Source organism: Tachysurus vachellii, chromosome 3 (assembly GCF_030014155.1).
Source record: "Tachysurus vachellii isolate PV-2020 chromosome 3, HZAU_Pvac_v1, whole genome shotgun sequence".
In the NCBI taxonomy this organism is placed as follows: domain Eukaryota; kingdom Metazoa; phylum Chordata; class Actinopteri; order Siluriformes; family Bagridae; genus Tachysurus; species Tachysurus vachellii.
This window is the reverse complement of record NC_083462.1, coordinates 35,131,764-35,148,238: the sequence shown is the minus strand read 5'-3', so window position 1 is coordinate 35,148,238 and position 16,475 is coordinate 35,131,764. Positions and strand designations below refer to the sequence as shown.

Below are 16,475 nucleotides of genomic sequence, written 5' to 3'. Positions count from 1 at the left end.
CAGGCAGTCGCCTATCCAAGTACTAACCAGGCCCGACTCTGCTTAGCTTCCGAGATCAGACGAGATCGGGCGTTCTCAGAGTGGAATGGCCGTAAGCGAAAGGAAAGTTGGAATTGAACCCATTTATAAATTGCTTGTTTTTTTCTTTTCTTTTTTCTTTTCTTTTTTCTTTTCTTTTTTCTTCTCTTTTTTCTTCTCTTTTTTCTTCTTTTTGTTTTCTATGGAAACATTAGCGAAAGGGTCTGAATATTAAGATGTTGTTGTTAGAGAATTCAAATAGTAAAGTAAATGAATGCCTATGTCAAAAGCTTACAGCACCTGGTATTCCCAGGCAGTCGCCTATCCAAGTACTAACCAGGCCCGACTCTGCTTAGCTTCCGAGATCAGACGAGATCGGGCGTTCTCAGAGTGGAATGGCCGTAAGCGAAAGGAAAGTTGGAATTGAACCCATTTATAAATTGCTTTTTCTTTTCTTTTCTTTTCTTTTCTTTTCTTTTCTTTTCTTTTCTTTTCTTTTCTTTTCTTTTCTTTTCTTTTCTTTTCTTTTCTTTTCTTTTTTATCGAAACATTAGCGAAAGGGTCTGAATATTAAGATGTTGTTGTTAGAGAATTCAAATAGTAAAGTAAATGAATGCCTATGTCAAAAGCTTACAGCACCTGGTATTCCCAGGCAGTCGCCTATCCAAGTACTAACCAGGCCCGACTCTGCTTAGCTTCCGAGATCAGACGAGATCGGGCGTTCTCAGAGTGGAATGGCCGTAAGCGAAAGGAAAGTTGGAATTGAACCCATTTATAAATTGCTTTTTCTTTTCTTTTCTTTTCTTTTCTTTTCTTTTCTTTTCTTTTCTTTTCTTTTCTTTTCTTTTCTTTTCTTTTCTTTTCTTTTCTTTTCTTTTCTTTTCTTTTCTTTTCTTTTCTTTTCTATCGAAACATTAGCGAAAGGGTCTGAATATTAAGATGTTGTTGTTAGAGAATTCAAATAGTAAAGTAAATGAATGCCTATGTCAAAAGCTTACAGCACCTGGTATTCCCAGGCAGTCGCCTATCCAAGTACTAACCAGGCCCGACTCTGCTTAGCTTCCGAGATCAGACGAGATCGGGCGTTCTCAGAGTGGAATGGCCGTAAGCGAAAGGAAAGTTGGAATTGAACCCATTTATAAATTGCTTTTTCTTTTCTTTTCTTTTCTTTTCTTTTCTTTTCTTTTCTTTTCTTTTCTTTTCTTTTCTTTTCTTTTCTTTTCTTTTCTTTTCTTTTCTTTTCTTTTCTTTTCTTTTCTTTTCTATCGAAACATTAGCGAAAGGGTCTGAATATTAAGATGTTGTTGTTAGAGAATTCAAATAGTAAAGTAAATGAATGCCTATGTCAAAAGCTTACAGCACCTGGTATTCCCAGGCAGTCGCCTATCCAAGTACTAACCAGGCCCGACTCTGCTTAGCTTCCGAGATCAGACGAGATCGGGCGTTCTCAGAGTGGAATGGCCGTAAGCGAAAGGAAAGTTGGAATTGAACCCATTTATAAATTGCTTGTTTTTTCTTTTCTTTTTTTTTTTTTTTTGTTTTTTTTTGTTTTGTTTTGTTTTGTTTTGTTTTGTTTTTTATGGAAACATTAGCGAAAGGGTCTGAATATTAAGATGTTGTTGTTAGAGAATTCAAATAGTAAAGTAAATGAATGCCTATGTCAAAAGCTTACAGCACCTGGTATTCCCAGGCAGTCGCCTATCCAAGTACTAACCAGGCCCGACTCTGCTTAGCTTCCGAGATCAGACGAGATCGGGCGTTCTCAGAGTGGAATGGCCGTAAGCGAAAGGAAAGTTGGAATTGAACCCATTTATAAATTGCTTTTTCTTTTCTTTTCTTTTCTTTTCTTTTCTTTTCTTTTCTTTTCTTTTCTTTTCTTTTCTTTTCTTTTCTTTTCTTTTCTTTTCTTTTCTTTTCTTTTCTTTTCTTTTCTTTTCTTTTTTATCGAAACATTAGCGAAAGGGTCTGAATATTAAGATGTTGTTGTTAGAGAATTCAAATAGTAAAGTAAATGAATGCCTATGTCAAAAGCTTACAGCACCTGGTATTCCCAGGCAGTCGCCTATCCAAGTACTAACCAGGCCCGACTCTGCTTAGCTTCCGAGATCAGACGAGATCGGGCGTTCTCAGAGTGGAATGGCCGTAAGCGAAAGGAAAGTTGGAATTGAACCCATTTATAAATTGCTTTTTCTTTTCTTTTCTTTTCTTTTCTTTTCTTTTCTTTTCTTTTCTTTTCTTTTCTTTTCTTTTCTTTTCTATCGAAACATTAGCGAAAGGGTCTGAATATTAAGATGTTGTTGTTAGAGAATTCAAATAGTAAAGTAAATGAATGCCTATGTCAAAAGCTTACAGCACCTGGTATTCCCAGGCAGTCGCCTATCCAAGTACTAACCAGGCCCGACTCTGCTTAGCTTCCGAGATCAGACGAGATCGGGCGTTCTCAGAGTGGAATGGCCGTAAGCGAAAGGAAAGTTGGAATTGAACCCATTTATAAATTGCTTTTTCTTTTCTTTTCTTTTCTTTTCTTTTCTTTTCTTTTCTTTTCTTTTCTTTTCTTTTCTTTTCTTTTCTTTTCTTTTCTTTTTTATCGAAACATTAGCGAAAGGGTCTGAATATTAAGATGTTGTTGTTAGAGAATTCAAATAGTAAAGTAAATGAATGCCTATGTCAAAAGCTTACAGCACCTGGTATTCCCAGGCAGTCGCCTATCCAAGTACTAACCAGGCCCGACTCTGCTTAGCTTCCGAGATCAGACGAGATCGGGCGTTCTCAGAGTGGAATGGCCGTAAGCGAAAGGAAAGTTGGAATTGAACCCATTTATAAATTGCTTTTTCTTTTCTTTTCTTTTCTTTTCTTTTCTTTTCTTTTCTTTTCTTTTCTTTTCTTTTCTTTTCTTTTCTTTTCTTTTCTTTTCTTTTCTTTTCTTTTCTTTTCTATCGAAACATTAGCGAAAGGGTCTGAATATTAAGATGTTGTTGTTAGAGAATTCAAATAGTAAAGTAAATGAATGCCTATGTCAAAAGCTTACAGCACCTGGTATTCCCAGGCAGTCGCCTATCCAAGTACTAACCAGGCCCGACTCTGCTTAGCTTCCGAGATCAGACGAGATCGGGCGTTCTCAGAGTGGAATGGCCGTAAGCGAAAGGAAAGTTGGAATTGAACCCATTTATAAATTGCTTTTTCTTTTCTTTTCTTTTCTTTTCTTTTCTTTTCTTTTCTTTTCTTTTCTTTTCTTTTCTTTTCTTTTCTTTTCTTTTCTTTTCTTTTCTTTTCTTTTCTTTTCTTTTCTTTTCTATCGAAACATTAGCGAAAGGGTCTGAATATTAAGATGTTGTTGTTAGAGAATTCAAATAGTAAAGTAAATGAATGCCTATGTCAAAAGCTTACAGCACCTGGTATTCCCAGGCAGTCGCCTATCCAAGTACTAACCAGGCCCGACTCTGCTTAGCTTCCGAGATCAGACGAGATCGGGCGTTCTCAGAGTGGAATGGCCGTAAGCGAAAGGAAAGTTGGAATTGAACCCATTTATAAATTGCTTTTTCTTTTCTTTTCTTTTCTTTTCTTTTCTTTTCTTTTCTTTTCTTTTCTTTTCTTTTCTTTTCTTTTCTTTTCTTTTCTTTTCTTTTCTTTTCTTTTCTTTTCTTTTCTTTTCTTTTCTATCGAAACATTAGCGAAAGGGTCTGAATATTAAGATGTTGTTGTTAGAGAATTCAAATAGTAAAGTAAATGAATGCCTATGTCAAAAGCTTACAGCACCTGGTATTCCCAGGCAGTCGCCTATCCAAGTACTAACCAGGCCCGACTCTGCTTAGCTTCCGAGATCAGACGAGATCGGGCGTTCTCAGAGTGGAATGGCCGTAAGCGAAAGGAAAGTTGGAATTGAACCCATTTATAAATTGCTTTTTCTTTTCTTTTCTTTTCTTTTCTTTTCTTTTCTTTTCTTTTCTTTTCTTTTCTTTTCTTTTCTTTTCTTTTCTTTTCTTTTCTTTTCTTTTCTTTTCTTTTCTTTTCTTTTCTTTTCTATCGAAACATTAGCGAAAGGGTCTGAATATTAAGATGTTGTTGTTAGAGAATTCAAATAGTAAAGTAAATGAATGCCTATGTCAAAAGCTTACAGCACCTGGTATTCCCAGGCAGTCGCCTATCCAAGTACTAACCAGGCCCGACTCTGCTTAGCTTCCGAGATCAGACGAGATCGGGCGTTCTCAGAGTGGAATGGCCGTAAGCGAAAGGAAAGTTGGAATTGAACCCATTTATAAATTGCTTTTTCTTTTCTTTTCTTTTCTTTTCTTTTTTCTTTTCTTTTCTTTTCTTTTCTTTTCTTTTCTTTTCTTTTCTTTTCTTTTCTTTTCTTTTCTATCGAAACATTAGCGAAAGGGTCTGAATATTAAGATGTTGTTGTTAGAGAATTCAAATAGTAAAGTAAATGAATGCCTATGTCAAAAGCTTACAGCACCTGGTATTCCCAGGCAGTCGCCTATCCAAGTACTAACCAGGCCCGACTCTGCTTAGCTTCCGAGATCAGACGAGATCGGGCGTTCTCAGAGTGGAATGGCCGTAAGCGAAAGGAAAGTTGGAATTGAACCCATTTATAAATTGCTTTTTCTTTTCTTTTCTTTTCTTTTCTTTTCTTTTCTTTTCTTTTCTTTTCTTTTCTTTTCTTTTCTTTTCTTTTCTTTTCTTTTCTTTTCTTTTCTTTTCTTTTCTTTTCTATCGAAACATTAGCGAAAGGGTCTGAATATTAAGATGTTGTTGTTAGAGAATTCAAATAGTAAAGTAAATGAATGCCTATGTCAAAAGCTTACAGCACCTGGTATTCCCAGGCAGTCGCCTATCCAAGTACTAACCAGGCCCGACTCTGCTTAGCTTCCGAGATCAGACGAGATCGGGCGTTCTCAGAGTGGAATGGCCGTAAGCGAAAGGAAAGTTGGAATTGAACCCATTTATAAATTGCTTTTTCTTTTCTTTTCTTTTCTTTTCTTTTCTTTTCTTTTCTTTTCTTTTCTTTTCTTTTCTTTTCTTTTCTTTTCTTTTCTTTTCTTTTCTTTTCTTTTCTTTTCTTTTCTTTTCTATCGAAACATTAGCGAAAGGGTCTGAATATTAAGATGTTGTTGTTAGAGAATTCAAATAGTAAAGTAAATGAATGCCTATGTCAAAAGCTTACAGCACCTGGTATTCCCAGGCAGTCGCCTATCCAAGTACTAACCAGGCCCGACTCTGCTTAGCTTCCGAGATCAGACGAGATCGGGCGTTCTCAGAGTGGAATGGCCGTAAGCGAAAGGAAAGTTGGAATTGAACCCATTTATAAATTGCTTTTTCTTTTCTTTTCTTTTCTTTTCTTTTCTTTTCTTTTCTTTTCTTTTCTTTTCTTTTCTTTTCTTTTCTTTTCTTTTCTTTTCTTTTCTTTTCTTTTCTTTTCTTTTCTTTTCTTTTCTATCGAAACATTAGCGAAAGGGTCTGAATATTAAGATGTTGTTGTTAGAGAATTCAAATAGTAAAGTAAATGAATGCCTATGTCAAAAGCTTACAGCACCTGGTATTCCCAGGCAGTCGCCTATCCAAGTACTAACCAGGCCCGACTCTGCTTAGCTTCCGAGATCAGACGAGATCGGGCGTTCTCAGAGTGGAATGGCCGTAAGCGAAAGGAAAGTTGGAATTGAACCCATTTATAAATTGCTTTTTCTTTTCTTTTCTTTTCTTTTCTTTTCTTTTCTTTTCTTTTCTTTTCTTTTCTTTTCTTTTCTATCGAAACATTAGCGAAAGGGTCTGAATATTAAGATGTTGTTGTTAGAGAATTCAAATAGTAAAGTAAATGAATGCCTATGTCAAAAGCTTACAGCACCTGGTATTCCCAGGCAGTCGCCTATCCAAGTACTAACCAGGCCCGACTCTGCTTAGCTTCCGAGATCAGACGAGATCGGGCGTTCTCAGAGTGGAATGGCCGTAAGCGAAAGGAAAGTTGGAATTGAACCCATTTATAAATTGCTTTTTCTTTTCTTTTCTTTTCTTTTCTTTTCTTTTCTTTTCTTTTCTTTTCTTTTCTTTTCTTTTCTTTTCTTTTCTTTTCTTTTTTATCGAAACATTAGCGAAAGGGTCTGAATATTAAGATGTTGTTGTTAGAGAATTCAAATAGTAAAGTAAATGAATGCCTATGTCAAAAGCTTACAGCACCTGGTATTCCCAGGCAGTCGCCTATCCAAGTACTAACCAGGCCCGACTCTGCTTAGCTTCCGAGATCAGACGAGATCGGGCGTTCTCAGAGTGGAATGGCCGTAAGCGAAAGGAAAGTTGGAATTGAACCCATTTATAAATTGCTTTTTCTTTTCTTTTCTTTTCTTTTCTTTTCTTTTCTTTTCTTTTCTTTTCTTTTCTTTTCTTTTCTTTTCTTTTCTTTTCTTTTCTTTTCTTTTCTTTTCTTTTCTTTTCTTTTCTATCGAAACATTAGCGAAAGGGTCTGAATATTAAGATGTTGTTGTTAGAGAATTCAAATAGTAAAGTAAATGAATGCCTATGTCAAAAGCTTACAGCACCTGGTATTCCCAGGCAGTCGCCTATCCAAGTACTAACCAGGCCCGACTCTGCTTAGCTTCCGAGATCAGACGAGATCGGGCGTTCTCAGAGTGGAATGGCCGTAAGCGAAAGGAAAGTTGGAATTGAACCCATTTATAAATTGCTTTTTCTTTTCTTTTCTTTTCTTTTCTTTTCTTTTCTTTTCTTTTCTTTTCTTTTCTTTTCTTTTCTTTTCTTTTCTTTTCTTTTCTTTTCTTTTCTTTTCTTTTCTTTTCTTTTCTTTTCTATCGAAACATTAGCGAAAGGGTCTGAATATTAAGATGTTGTTGTTAGAGAATTCAAATAGTAAAGTAAATGAATGCCTATGTCAAAAGCTTACAGCACCTGGTATTCCCAGGCAGTCGCCTATCCAAGTACTAACCAGGCCCGACTCTGCTTAGCTTCCGAGATCAGACGAGATCGGGCGTTCTCAGAGTGGAATGGCCGTAAGCGAAAGGAAAGTTGGAATTGAACCCATTTATAAATTGCTTTTTCTTTTCTTTTCTTTTTTTCTTTTCTTTTCTTTTCTTTTCTTTTCTTTTCTTTTCTTTTCTTTTCTTTTCTTTTCTTTTCTTTTCTATCGAAACATTAGCGAAAGGGTCTGAATATTAAGATGTTGTTGTTAGAGAATTCAAATAGTAAAGTAAATGAATGCCTATGTCAAAAGCTTACAGCACCTGGTATTCCCAGGCAGTCGCCTATCCAAGTACTAACCAGGCCCGACTCTGCTTAGCTTCCGAGATCAGACGAGATCGGGCGTTCTCAGAGTGGAATGGCCGTAAGCGAAAGGAAAGTTGGAATTGAACCCATTTATAAATTGCTTTTTCTTTTCTTTTCTTTTCTTTTCTTTTCTTTTCTTTTCTTTTCTTTTCTTTTCTTTTCTTTTCTTTTCTTTTCTTTTCTTTTCTTTTCTTTTCTTTTCTTTTCTTTTCTTTTCTTTTCTATCGAAACATTAGCGAAAGGGTCTGAATATTAAGATGTTGTTGTTAGAGAATTCAAATAGTAAAGTAAATGAATGCCTATGTCAAAAGCTTACAGCACCTGGTATTCCCAGGCAGTCGCCTATCCAAGTACTAACCAGGCCCGACTCTGCTTAGCTTCCGAGATCAGACGAGATCGGGCGTTCTCAGAGTGGAATGGCCGTAAGCGAAAGGAAAGTTGGAATTGAACCCATTTATAAATTGCTTGTTTTTTCTTTTCTTTTTTCTTTTCTTTTTTCTTTTCTTTTCTTTTCTTTTCTTTTCTTTGCTTTTCTATGGAAACATTAGCGAAAGGGTCTGAATATTAAGATGTTGTTGTTAGAGAATTCAAATAGTAAAGTAAATGAATGCCTATGTCAAAAGCTTACAGCACCTGGTATTCCCAGGCAGTCGCCTATCCAAGTACTAACCAGGCCCGACTCTGCTTAGCTTCCGAGATCAGACGAGATCGGGCGTTCTCAGAGTGGAATGGCCGTAAGCGAAAGGAAAGTTGGAATTGAACCCATTTATAAATTGCTTGTTTTTTCTTTTCTTTTCTTTTCTTTTCTTTTCTTTTCTTTTCTTTTCTTTTCTTTTCTTTTCTTTTCTTTGTTTTCTATCGAAACATTAGCGAAAGGGTCTGAATATTAAGATGTTGTTGTTAGAGAATTCAAATAGTAAAGTAAATGAATGCCTATGTCAAAAGCTTACAGCACCTGGTATTCCCAGGCAGTCGCCTATCCAAGTACTAACCAGGCCCGACTCTGCTTAGCTTCCGAGATCAGACGAGATCGGGCGTTCTCAGAGTGGAATGGCCGTAAGCGAAAGGAAAGTTGGAATTGAACCCATTTATAAATTGCTTTTTCTTTTCTTTTCTTTTCTTTTCTTTTCTTTTCTTTTCTTTTCTTTTCTTTTCTTTTCTTTTCTTTTCTTTTCTTTTCTTTTCTTTTCTTTTCTTTTTTATCGAAACATTAGCGAAAGGGTCTGAATATTAAGATGTTGTTGTTAGAGAATTCAAATAGTAAAGTAAATGAATGCCTATGTCAAAAGCTTACAGCACCTGGTATTCCCAGGCAGTCGCCTATCCAAGTACTAACCAGGCCCGACTCTGCTTAGCTTCCGAGATCAGACGAGATCGGGCGTTCTCAGAGTGGAATGGCCGTAAGCGAAAGGAAAGTTGGAATTGAACCCATTTATAAATTGCTTGTTTTTTTCTTTTCTTTTTTCTTTTTTCTTTTTTCTTTTCTTTTCTTTTCTTTTCTTTTCTTTTTTATCGAAACATTAGCGAAAGGGTCTGAATATTAAGATGTTGTTGTTAGAGAATTCAAATAGTAAAGTAAATGAATGCCTATGTCAAAAGCTTACAGCACCTGGTATTCCCAGGCAGTCGCCTATCCAAGTACTAACCAGGCCCGACTCTGCTTAGCTTCCGAGATCAGACGAGATCGGGCGTTCTCAGAGTGGAATGGCCGTAAGCGAAAGGAAAGTTGGAATTGAACCCATTTATAAATTGCTTTTTCTTTTCTTTTCTTTTCTTTTCTTTTCTTTTTTCTTTTCTTTTCTTTTCTTTTCTTTTCTTTTCTTTTCTTTTCTTTTCTTTTCTTTTCTTTTCTTTTCTTTTTTATCGAAACATTAGCGAAAGGGTCTGAATATTAAGATGTTGTTGTTAGAGAATTCAAATAGTAAAGTAAATGAATGCCTATGTCAAAAGCTTACAGCACCTGGTATTCCCAGGCAGTCGCCTATCCAAGTACTAACCAGGCCCGACTCTGCTTAGCTTCCGAGATCAGACGAGATCGGGCGTTCTCAGAGTGGAATGGCCGTAAGCGAAAGGAAAGTTGGAATTGAACCCATTTATAAATTGCTTTTTCTTTTCTTTTCTTTTCTTTTCTTTTCTTTTCTTTTCTTTTCTTTTCTTTTCTTTTCTTTTCTTTTCTTTTCTTTTCTTTTCTTTTCTTTTCTTTTCTTTTTTATCGAAACATTAGCGAAAGGGTCTGAATATTAAGATGTTGTTGTTAGAGAATTCAAATAGTAAAGTAAATGAATGCCTATGTCAAAAGCTTACAGCACCTGGTATTCCCAGGCAGTCGCCTATCCAAGTACTAACCAGGCCCGACTCTGCTTAGCTTCCGAGATCAGACGAGATCGGGCGTTCTCAGAGTGGAATGGCCGTAAGCGAAAGGAAAGTTGGAATTGAACCCATTTATAAATTGCTTGATTTTTTCTTTTCTCTTTTCTTTTCTCTTTTCTTTTCTTTTCTTTTCTTTTCTTTTCTTTTCTTTTCTTTTCTTTGTTTTCTATGGAAACATTAGCGAAAGGGTCTGAATATTAAGATGTTGTTGTTAGAGAATTCAAATAGTAAAGTAAATGAATGCCTATGTCAAAAGCTTACAGCACCTGGTATTCCCAGGCAGTCGCCTATCCAAGTACTAACCAGGCCCGACTCTGCTTAGCTTCCGAGATCAGACGAGATCGGGCGTTCTCAGAGTGGAATGGCCGTAAGCGAAAGGAAAGTTGGAATTGAACCCATTTATAAATTGCTTTTTCTTTTCTTTTCTTTTCTTTTCTTTTCTTTTCTTTTCTTTTCTTTTCTTTTCTTTTCTTTTCTTTTCTTTTCTATCGAAACATTAGCGAAAGGGTCTGAATATTAAGATGTTGTTGTTAGAGAATTCAAATAGTAAAGTAAATGAATGCCTATGTCAAAAGCTTACAGCACCTGGTATTCCCAGGCAGTCGCCTATCCAAGTACTAACCAGGCCCGACTCTGCTTAGCTTCCGAGATCAGACGAGATCGGGCGTTCTCAGAGTGGAATGGCCGTAAGCGAAAGGAAAGTTGGAATTGAACCCATTTATAAATTGCTTTTTCTTTTCTTTTCTTTTCTTTTCTTTTCTTTTCTTTTCTTTTCTTTTCTTTTCTTTTCTTTTCTTTTCTTTTCTTTTCTTTTCTTTTCTTTTCTTTTCTTTTCTATCGAAACATTAGCGAAAGGGTCTGAATATTAAGATGTTGTTGTTAGAGAATTCAAATAGTAAAGTAAATGAATGCCTATGTCAAAAGCTTACAGCACCTGGTATTCCCAGGCAGTCGCCTATCCAAGTACTAACCAGGCCCGACTCTGCTTAGCTTCCGAGATCAGACGAGATCGGGCGTTCTCAGAGTGGAATGGCCGTAAGCGAAAGGAAAGTTGGAATTGAACCCATTTATAAATTGCTTTTTCTTTTCTTTTCTTTTCTTTTCTTTTTTCTTTTTTCTTTTTTCTTTTCTTTTCTTTTCTTTTCTTTTCTTTTCTTTTCTTTTTTATCGAAACATTAGCGAAAGGGTCTGAATATTAAGATGTTGTTGTTAGAGAATTCAAATAGTAAAGTAAATGAATGCCTATGTCAAAAGCTTACAGCACCTGGTATTCCCAGGCAGTCGCCTATCCAAGTACTAACCAGGCCCGACTCTGCTTAGCTTCCGAGATCAGACGAGATCGGGCGTTCTCAGAGTGGAATGGCCGTAAGCGAAAGGAAAGTTGGAATTGAACCCATTTATAAATTGCTTGTTTTTTTCTTTTCTTTTCTTTTCTTTTCTTTTCTTTTCTTTTCTTTTCTTTTCTTTTCTTTTCTTTGTTTTCTATGGAAACATTAGCGAAAGGGTCTGAATATTAAGATGTTGTTGTTAGAGAATTCAAATAGTAAAGTAAATGAATGCCTATGTCAAAAGCTTACAGCACCTGGTATTCCCAGGCAGTCGCCTATCCAAGTACTAACCAGGCCCGACTCTGCTTAGCTTCCGAGATCAGACGAGATCGGGCGTTCTCAGAGTGGAATGGCCGTAAGCGAAAGGAAAGTTGGAATTGAACCCATTTATAAATTGCTTTTTCTTTTCTTTTCTTTTCTTTTCTTTTCTTTTCTTTTCTTTTCTTTTCTTTTCTTTTCTTTTCTTTTCTTTTCTTTTCTTTTCTTTTCTTTTCTTTTCTTTTCTTTTCTTTGTTGTTTCTATCGAAACATTAGCGAAAGGGTCTGAATATTAAGATGTTGTTGTTAGAGAATTCAAATAGTAAAGTAAATGAATGCCTATGTCAAAAGCTTACAGCACCTGGTATTCCCAGGCAGTCGCCTATCCAAGTACTAACCAGGCCCGACTCTGCTTAGCTTCCGAGATCAGACGAGATCGGGCGTTCTCAGAGTGGAATGGCCGTAAGCGAAAGGAAAGTTGGAATTGAACCCATTTATAAATTGCTTTTTCTTTTCTTTTCTTTTCTTTTCTTTTCTTTTCTTTTCTTTTCTTTTCTTTTCTTTTCTTTTCTTTTCTTTTCTTTTCTTTTCTTTTCTTTTCTTTTCTTTTCTTTTCTTTTCTATCGAAACATTAGCGAAAGGGTCTGAATATTAAGATGTTGTTGTTAGAGAATTCAAATAGTAAAGTAAATGAATGCCTATGTCAAAAGCTTACAGCACCTGGTATTCCCAGGCAGTCGCCTATCCAAGTACTAACCAGGCCCGACTCTGCTTAGCTTCCGAGATCAGACGAGATCGGGCGTTCTCAGAGTGGAATGGCCGTAAGCGAAAGGAAAGTTGGAATTGAACCCATTTATAAATTGCTTTTTCTTTTCTTTTCTTTTCTTTTCTTTTTTCTTTTCTTTTCTTTTCTTTTCTTTTCTTTTCTTTTCTTTTCTTTTCTTTTTTTTCTATGGAAACATTAGCGAAAGGGTCTGAATATTAAGATGTTGTTGTTAGAGAATTCAAATAGTAAAGTAAATGAATGCCTATGTCAAAAGCTTACAGCACCTGGTATTCCCAGGCAGTCGCCTATCCAAGTACTAACCAGGCCCGACTCTGCTTAGCTTCCGAGATCAGACGAGATCGGGCGTTCTCAGAGTGGAATGGCCGTAAGCGAAAGGAAAGTTGGAATTGAACCCATTTATAAATTGCTTTTTCTTTTCTTTTCTTTTCTTTTCTTTTCTTTTCTTTTCTTTTCTTTTCTTTTCTTTTCTTTTCTTTTCTTTTCTTTTCTTTTCTTTTCTTTTCTTTTCTTTTCTTTTCTTTTCTATCGAAACATTAGCGAAAGGGTCTGAATATTAAGATGTTGTTGTTAGAGAATTCAAATAGTAAAGTAAATGAATGCCTATGTCAAAAGCTTACAGCACCTGGTATTCCCAGGCAGTCGCCTATCCAAGTACTAACCAGGCCCGACTCTGCTTAGCTTCCGAGATCAGACGAGATCGGGCGTTCTCAGAGTGGAATGGCCGTAAGCGAAAGGAAAGTTGGAATTGAACCCATTTATAAATTGCTTTTTCTTTTCTTTTCTTTTTTCTTTTCTTTTCTTTTCTTTTCTTTTCTTTTCTTTTCTTTTCTTTTTTATCGAAACATTAGCGAAAGGGTCTGAATATTAAGATGTTGTTGTTAGAGAATTCAAATAGTAAAGTAAATGAATGCCTATGTCAAAAGCTTACAGCACCTGGTATTCCCAGGCAGTCGCCTATCCAAGTACTAACCAGGCCCGACTCTGCTTAGCTTCCGAGATCAGACGAGATCGGGCGTTCTCAGAGTGGAATGGCCGTAAGCGAAAGGAAAGTTGGAATTGAACCCATTTATAAATTGCTTGTTTTTTTCTTTTCTTTTTTCTTTTCTTTTCTTTTCTTTTCTTTTCTTTTCTTTTCTTTTCTTTTCTTTTCTTTTTTATCGAAACATTAGCGAAAGGGTCTGAATATTAAGATGTTGTTGTTAGAGAATTCAAATAGTAAAGTAAATGAATGCCTATGTCAAAAGCTTACAGCACCTGGTATTCCCAGGCAGTCGCCTATCCAAGTACTAACCAGGCCCGACTCTGCTTAGCTTCCGAGATCAGACGAGATCGGGCGTTCTCAGAGTGGAATGGCCGTAAGCGAAAGGAAAGTTGGAATTGAACCCATTTATAAATTGCTTTTTCTTTTCTTTTCTTTTCTTTTCTTTTCTTTTCTTTTCTTTTCTTTTCTTTTCTTTTCTTTTCTTTTCTTTTCTTTTCTTTTCTTTTCTTTTCTTTTCTTTTCTTTTCTTTTCTTTTTTATCGAAACATTAGCGAAAGGGTCTGAATATTAAGATGTTGTTGTTAGAGAATTCAAATAGTAAAGTAAATGAATGCCTATGTCAAAAGCTTACAGCACCTGGTATTCCCAGGCAGTCGCCTATCCAAGTACTAACCAGGCCCGACTCTGCTTAGCTTCCGAGATCAGACGAGATCGGGCGTTCTCAGAGTGGAATGGCCGTAAGCGAAAGGAAAGTTGGAATTGAACCCATTTATAAATTGCTTGTTTTTTTCTTTTCTTTTTTCTTTTCTTTTCTTTTCTTTTCTTTTCTTTTCTTTTCTTTTCTTTTCTTTTTTATCGAAACATTAGCGAAAGGGTCTGAATATTAAGATGTTGTTGTTAGAGAATTCAAATAGTAAAGTAAATGAATGCCTATGTCAAAAGCTTACAGCACCTGGTATTCCCAGGCAGTCGCCTATCCAAGTACTAACCAGGCCCGACTCTGCTTAGCTTCCGAGATCAGACGAGATCGGGCGTTCTCAGAGTGGAATGGCCGTAAGCGAAAGGAAAGTTGGAATTGAACCCATTTATAAATTGCTTTTTCTTTTCTTTTCTTTTCTTTTCTTTTCTTTTCTTTTCTTTTCTTTTTTATCGAAACATTAGCGAAAGGGTCTGAATATTAAGATGTTGTTGTTAGAGAATTCAAATAGTAAAGTAAATGAATGCCTATGTCAAAAGCTTACAGCACCTGGTATTCCCAGGCAGTCGCCTATCCAAGTACTAACCAGGCCCGACTCTGCTTAGCTTCCGAGATCAGACGAGATCGGGCGTTCTCAGAGTGGAATGGCCGTAAGCGAAAGGAAAGTTGGAATTGAACCCATTTATAAATTGCTTTTTCTTTTCTTTTCTTTTCTTTTCTTTTCTTTTCTTTTCTTTTCTTTTCTTTTCTTTTCTTTTCTTTTCTTTTCTTTTCTTTTCTTTTCTATCGAAACATTAGCGAAAGGGTCTGAATATTAAGATGTTGTTGTTAGAGAATTCAAATAGTAAAGTAAATGAATGCCTATGTCAAAAGCTTACAGCACCTGGTATTCCCAGGCAGTCGCCTATCCAAGTACTAACCAGGCCCGACTCTGCTTAGCTTCCGAGATCAGACGAGATCGGGCGTTCTCAGAGTGGAATGGCCGTAAGCGAAAGGAAAGTTGGAATTGAACCCATTTATAAATTGCTTTTTCTTTTCTTTTCTTTTCTTTTCTTTTCTTTTCTTTTCTTTTCTTTTCTTTTCTTTTCTTTTCTTTTCTTTTCTTTTCTTTTCTTTTCTTTTCTTTTCTTTTCTTTTCTATCGAAACATTAGCGAAAGGGTCTGAATATTAAGATGTTGTTGTTAGAGAATTCAAATAGTAAAGTAAATGAATGCCTATGTCAAAAGCTTACAGCACCTGGTATTCCCAGGCAGTCGCCTATCCAAGTACTAACCAGGCCCGACTCTGCTTAGCTTCCGAGATCAGACGAGATCGGGCGTTCTCAGAGTGGAATGGCCGTAAGCGAAAGGAAAGTTGGAATTGAACCCATTTATAAATTGCTTTTTCTTTTCTTTTCTTTTCTTTTCTTTTCTTTTCTTTTCTTTTCTTTTCTTTTCTTTTCTTTTCTTTTCTTTTCTTTTCTTTTCTTTTCTTTTCTTTTCTATCGAAACATTAGCGAAAGGGTCTGAATATTAAGATGTTGTTGTTAGAGAATTCAAATAGTAAAGTAAATGAATGCCTATGTCAAAAGCTTACAGCACCTGGTATTCCCAGGCAGTCGCCTATCCAAGTACTAACCAGGCCCGACTCTGCTTAGCTTCCGAGATCAGACGAGATCGGGCGTTCTCAGAGTGGAATGGCCGTAAGCGAAAGGAAAGTTGGAATTGAACCCATTTATAAATTGCTTTTTCTTTTCTTTTCTTTTCTTTTCTTTTCTTTTCTTTTCTTTTCTTTTCTTTTCTTTTCTTTTCTTTTCTTTTTTCTTTTCTTTTCTTTTCTTTTCTTTTCTTTTCTTTTCTTTTTTATCGAAACATTAGCGAAAGGGTCTGAATATTAAGATGTTGTTGTTAGAGAATTCAAATAGTAAAGTAAATGAATGCCTATGTCAAAAGCTTACAGCACCTGGTATTCCCAGGCAGTCGCCTATCCAAGTACTAACCAGGCCCGACTCTGCTTAGCTTCCGAGATCAGACGAGATCGGGCGTTCTCAGAGTGGAATGGCCGTAAGCGAAAGGAAAGTTGGAATTGAACCCATTTATAAATTGCTTTTTCTTTTCTTTTCTTTTCTTTTCTTTTCTTTTCTTTTCTTTTCTTTTCTTTTTTCTTTTCTTTTCTTTTCTTTTCTTTTCTTTTCTTTTCTTTTCTTTTTTATCGAAACATTAGCGAAAGGGTCTGAATATTAAGATGTTGTTGTTAGAGAATTCAAATAGTAAAGTAAATGAATGCCTATGTCAAAAGCTTACAGCACCTGGTATTCCCAGGCAGTCGCCTATCCAAGTACTAACCAGGCCCGACTCTGCTTAGCTTCCGAGATCAGACGAGATCGGGCGTTCTCAGAGTGGAATGGCCGTAAGCGAAAGGAAAGTTGGAATTGAACCCATTTATAAATTGCTTTTTCTTTTCTTTTCTTTTCTTTTCTTTTCTTTTCTTTTCTTTTCTTTTCTTTTCTTTTCTTTTCTTTTTTATCGAAACATTAGCGAAAGGGTCTGAATATTAAGATGTTGTTGTTAGAGAATTCAAATAGTAAAGTAAATGAATGCCTATGTCAAAAGCTTACAGCACCTGGTATTCCCAGGCAGTCGCCTATCCAAGTACTAACCAGGCCCGACTCTGCTTAGCTTCCGAGATCAGACGAGATCGGGCGTTCTCAGAGTGGAATGGCCGTAAGCGAAAGGAAAGTTGGAATTGAACCCATTTATAAATTGCTTTTTCTTTTCTTTTCTTTT

At 36.2% G+C, this 16,475-nt stretch overlaps 1 protein-coding gene and 48 non-coding genes across 50 annotated transcripts in view; 1 reads left to right on the top strand and 48 right to left on the bottom strand.

Moving 5' to 3' along the window:
• LOC132843539 (NACHT, LRR and PYD domains-containing protein 3-like) overlaps nucleotides 1–16,475 on the top strand; it is a 924,649-nt gene that overhangs the window by 477,595 nt on the left and 430,579 nt on the right. The gene's annotated exons all lie outside the window — the stretch shown is intronic.
• On the bottom strand, nucleotides 307–425 carry LOC132843619 (5S ribosomal RNA). Its single transcript, XR_009648167.1, has one exon. It is a non-coding gene; the product is annotated as a 5S ribosomal RNA (ribosomal RNA).
• On the bottom strand, nucleotides 646–764 carry LOC132843618 (5S ribosomal RNA). Its single transcript, XR_009648166.1, has one exon. It is a non-coding gene; the product is annotated as a 5S ribosomal RNA (ribosomal RNA).
• Nucleotides 1,010–1,128, bottom strand: LOC132843617 (5S ribosomal RNA). The gene has a single exon (XR_009648165.1). It is a non-coding gene; the product is annotated as a 5S ribosomal RNA (ribosomal RNA).
• On the bottom strand, nucleotides 1,369–1,487 carry LOC132843616 (5S ribosomal RNA). The gene has a single exon (XR_009648164.1). It is a non-coding gene; the product is annotated as a 5S ribosomal RNA (ribosomal RNA).
• On the bottom strand, nucleotides 1,684–1,802 carry LOC132843615 (5S ribosomal RNA). The gene has a single exon (XR_009648163.1). It is a non-coding gene; the product is annotated as a 5S ribosomal RNA (ribosomal RNA).
• Nucleotides 2,048–2,166, bottom strand: LOC132843613 (5S ribosomal RNA). Its single transcript, XR_009648162.1, has one exon. It is a non-coding gene; the product is annotated as a 5S ribosomal RNA (ribosomal RNA).
• Nucleotides 2,362–2,480, bottom strand: LOC132843612 (5S ribosomal RNA). The gene has a single exon (XR_009648161.1). It is a non-coding gene; the product is annotated as a 5S ribosomal RNA (ribosomal RNA).
• LOC132843611 (5S ribosomal RNA) lies at nucleotides 2,691–2,809 on the bottom strand. Its single transcript, XR_009648160.1, has one exon. It is a non-coding gene; the product is annotated as a 5S ribosomal RNA (ribosomal RNA).
• LOC132843610 (5S ribosomal RNA) lies at nucleotides 3,040–3,158 on the bottom strand. The gene has a single exon (XR_009648159.1). It is a non-coding gene; the product is annotated as a 5S ribosomal RNA (ribosomal RNA).
• Nucleotides 3,399–3,517, bottom strand: LOC132843608 (5S ribosomal RNA). The gene has a single exon (XR_009648157.1). It is a non-coding gene; the product is annotated as a 5S ribosomal RNA (ribosomal RNA).
• LOC132843607 (5S ribosomal RNA) lies at nucleotides 3,763–3,881 on the bottom strand. The gene has a single exon (XR_009648155.1). It is a non-coding gene; the product is annotated as a 5S ribosomal RNA (ribosomal RNA).
• LOC132843606 (5S ribosomal RNA) lies at nucleotides 4,127–4,245 on the bottom strand. The gene has a single exon (XR_009648154.1). It is a non-coding gene; the product is annotated as a 5S ribosomal RNA (ribosomal RNA).
• On the bottom strand, nucleotides 4,463–4,581 carry LOC132843605 (5S ribosomal RNA). Its single transcript, XR_009648153.1, has one exon. It is a non-coding gene; the product is annotated as a 5S ribosomal RNA (ribosomal RNA).
• On the bottom strand, nucleotides 4,817–4,935 carry LOC132843604 (5S ribosomal RNA). Its single transcript, XR_009648152.1, has one exon. It is a non-coding gene; the product is annotated as a 5S ribosomal RNA (ribosomal RNA).
• Nucleotides 5,176–5,294, bottom strand: LOC132843603 (5S ribosomal RNA). Its single transcript, XR_009648151.1, has one exon. It is a non-coding gene; the product is annotated as a 5S ribosomal RNA (ribosomal RNA).
• Nucleotides 5,540–5,658, bottom strand: LOC132843602 (5S ribosomal RNA). Its single transcript, XR_009648150.1, has one exon. It is a non-coding gene; the product is annotated as a 5S ribosomal RNA (ribosomal RNA).
• LOC132843601 (5S ribosomal RNA) lies at nucleotides 5,849–5,967 on the bottom strand. Its single transcript, XR_009648149.1, has one exon. It is a non-coding gene; the product is annotated as a 5S ribosomal RNA (ribosomal RNA).
• LOC132843600 (5S ribosomal RNA) lies at nucleotides 6,178–6,296 on the bottom strand. Its single transcript, XR_009648148.1, has one exon. It is a non-coding gene; the product is annotated as a 5S ribosomal RNA (ribosomal RNA).
• On the bottom strand, nucleotides 6,537–6,655 carry LOC132843599 (5S ribosomal RNA). The gene has a single exon (XR_009648147.1). It is a non-coding gene; the product is annotated as a 5S ribosomal RNA (ribosomal RNA).
• On the bottom strand, nucleotides 6,901–7,019 carry LOC132843597 (5S ribosomal RNA). The gene has a single exon (XR_009648145.1). It is a non-coding gene; the product is annotated as a 5S ribosomal RNA (ribosomal RNA).
• Nucleotides 7,233–7,351, bottom strand: LOC132843596 (5S ribosomal RNA). Its single transcript, XR_009648144.1, has one exon. It is a non-coding gene; the product is annotated as a 5S ribosomal RNA (ribosomal RNA).
• Nucleotides 7,597–7,715, bottom strand: LOC132843595 (5S ribosomal RNA). The gene has a single exon (XR_009648143.1). It is a non-coding gene; the product is annotated as a 5S ribosomal RNA (ribosomal RNA).
• On the bottom strand, nucleotides 7,909–8,027 carry LOC132843594 (5S ribosomal RNA). Its single transcript, XR_009648142.1, has one exon. It is a non-coding gene; the product is annotated as a 5S ribosomal RNA (ribosomal RNA).
• LOC132843592 (5S ribosomal RNA) lies at nucleotides 8,231–8,349 on the bottom strand. Its single transcript, XR_009648141.1, has one exon. It is a non-coding gene; the product is annotated as a 5S ribosomal RNA (ribosomal RNA).
• On the bottom strand, nucleotides 8,575–8,693 carry LOC132843785 (5S ribosomal RNA). The gene has a single exon (XR_009648312.1). It is a non-coding gene; the product is annotated as a 5S ribosomal RNA (ribosomal RNA).
• On the bottom strand, nucleotides 8,885–9,003 carry LOC132843784 (5S ribosomal RNA). Its single transcript, XR_009648311.1, has one exon. It is a non-coding gene; the product is annotated as a 5S ribosomal RNA (ribosomal RNA).
• On the bottom strand, nucleotides 9,236–9,354 carry LOC132843783 (5S ribosomal RNA). The gene has a single exon (XR_009648310.1). It is a non-coding gene; the product is annotated as a 5S ribosomal RNA (ribosomal RNA).
• On the bottom strand, nucleotides 9,585–9,703 carry LOC132843782 (5S ribosomal RNA). Its single transcript, XR_009648309.1, has one exon. It is a non-coding gene; the product is annotated as a 5S ribosomal RNA (ribosomal RNA).
• LOC132843781 (5S ribosomal RNA) lies at nucleotides 9,912–10,030 on the bottom strand. Its single transcript, XR_009648308.1, has one exon. It is a non-coding gene; the product is annotated as a 5S ribosomal RNA (ribosomal RNA).
• LOC132843779 (5S ribosomal RNA) lies at nucleotides 10,231–10,349 on the bottom strand. The gene has a single exon (XR_009648306.1). It is a non-coding gene; the product is annotated as a 5S ribosomal RNA (ribosomal RNA).
• On the bottom strand, nucleotides 10,580–10,698 carry LOC132843778 (5S ribosomal RNA). The gene has a single exon (XR_009648305.1). It is a non-coding gene; the product is annotated as a 5S ribosomal RNA (ribosomal RNA).
• LOC132843777 (5S ribosomal RNA) lies at nucleotides 10,910–11,028 on the bottom strand. Its single transcript, XR_009648304.1, has one exon. It is a non-coding gene; the product is annotated as a 5S ribosomal RNA (ribosomal RNA).
• LOC132843776 (5S ribosomal RNA) lies at nucleotides 11,228–11,346 on the bottom strand. The gene has a single exon (XR_009648303.1). It is a non-coding gene; the product is annotated as a 5S ribosomal RNA (ribosomal RNA).
• Nucleotides 11,593–11,711, bottom strand: LOC132843775 (5S ribosomal RNA). Its single transcript, XR_009648302.1, has one exon. It is a non-coding gene; the product is annotated as a 5S ribosomal RNA (ribosomal RNA).
• Nucleotides 11,952–12,070, bottom strand: LOC132843774 (5S ribosomal RNA). Its single transcript, XR_009648301.1, has one exon. It is a non-coding gene; the product is annotated as a 5S ribosomal RNA (ribosomal RNA).
• LOC132843773 (5S ribosomal RNA) lies at nucleotides 12,282–12,400 on the bottom strand. Its single transcript, XR_009648300.1, has one exon. It is a non-coding gene; the product is annotated as a 5S ribosomal RNA (ribosomal RNA).
• LOC132843772 (5S ribosomal RNA) lies at nucleotides 12,641–12,759 on the bottom strand. Its single transcript, XR_009648299.1, has one exon. It is a non-coding gene; the product is annotated as a 5S ribosomal RNA (ribosomal RNA).
• On the bottom strand, nucleotides 12,952–13,070 carry LOC132843771 (5S ribosomal RNA). The gene has a single exon (XR_009648298.1). It is a non-coding gene; the product is annotated as a 5S ribosomal RNA (ribosomal RNA).
• LOC132843770 (5S ribosomal RNA) lies at nucleotides 13,273–13,391 on the bottom strand. The gene has a single exon (XR_009648297.1). It is a non-coding gene; the product is annotated as a 5S ribosomal RNA (ribosomal RNA).
• Nucleotides 13,637–13,755, bottom strand: LOC132843768 (5S ribosomal RNA). The gene has a single exon (XR_009648295.1). It is a non-coding gene; the product is annotated as a 5S ribosomal RNA (ribosomal RNA).
• On the bottom strand, nucleotides 13,953–14,071 carry LOC132843767 (5S ribosomal RNA). Its single transcript, XR_009648294.1, has one exon. It is a non-coding gene; the product is annotated as a 5S ribosomal RNA (ribosomal RNA).
• Nucleotides 14,247–14,365, bottom strand: LOC132843766 (5S ribosomal RNA). Its single transcript, XR_009648293.1, has one exon. It is a non-coding gene; the product is annotated as a 5S ribosomal RNA (ribosomal RNA).
• LOC132843765 (5S ribosomal RNA) lies at nucleotides 14,581–14,699 on the bottom strand. Its single transcript, XR_009648292.1, has one exon. It is a non-coding gene; the product is annotated as a 5S ribosomal RNA (ribosomal RNA).
• LOC132843764 (5S ribosomal RNA) lies at nucleotides 14,935–15,053 on the bottom strand. The gene has a single exon (XR_009648291.1). It is a non-coding gene; the product is annotated as a 5S ribosomal RNA (ribosomal RNA).
• LOC132843763 (5S ribosomal RNA) lies at nucleotides 15,279–15,397 on the bottom strand. The gene has a single exon (XR_009648290.1). It is a non-coding gene; the product is annotated as a 5S ribosomal RNA (ribosomal RNA).
• On the bottom strand, nucleotides 15,640–15,758 carry LOC132843762 (5S ribosomal RNA). The gene has a single exon (XR_009648289.1). It is a non-coding gene; the product is annotated as a 5S ribosomal RNA (ribosomal RNA).
• On the bottom strand, nucleotides 15,986–16,104 carry LOC132843761 (5S ribosomal RNA). The gene has a single exon (XR_009648288.1). It is a non-coding gene; the product is annotated as a 5S ribosomal RNA (ribosomal RNA).
• LOC132843760 (5S ribosomal RNA) lies at nucleotides 16,300–16,418 on the bottom strand. Its single transcript, XR_009648287.1, has one exon. It is a non-coding gene; the product is annotated as a 5S ribosomal RNA (ribosomal RNA).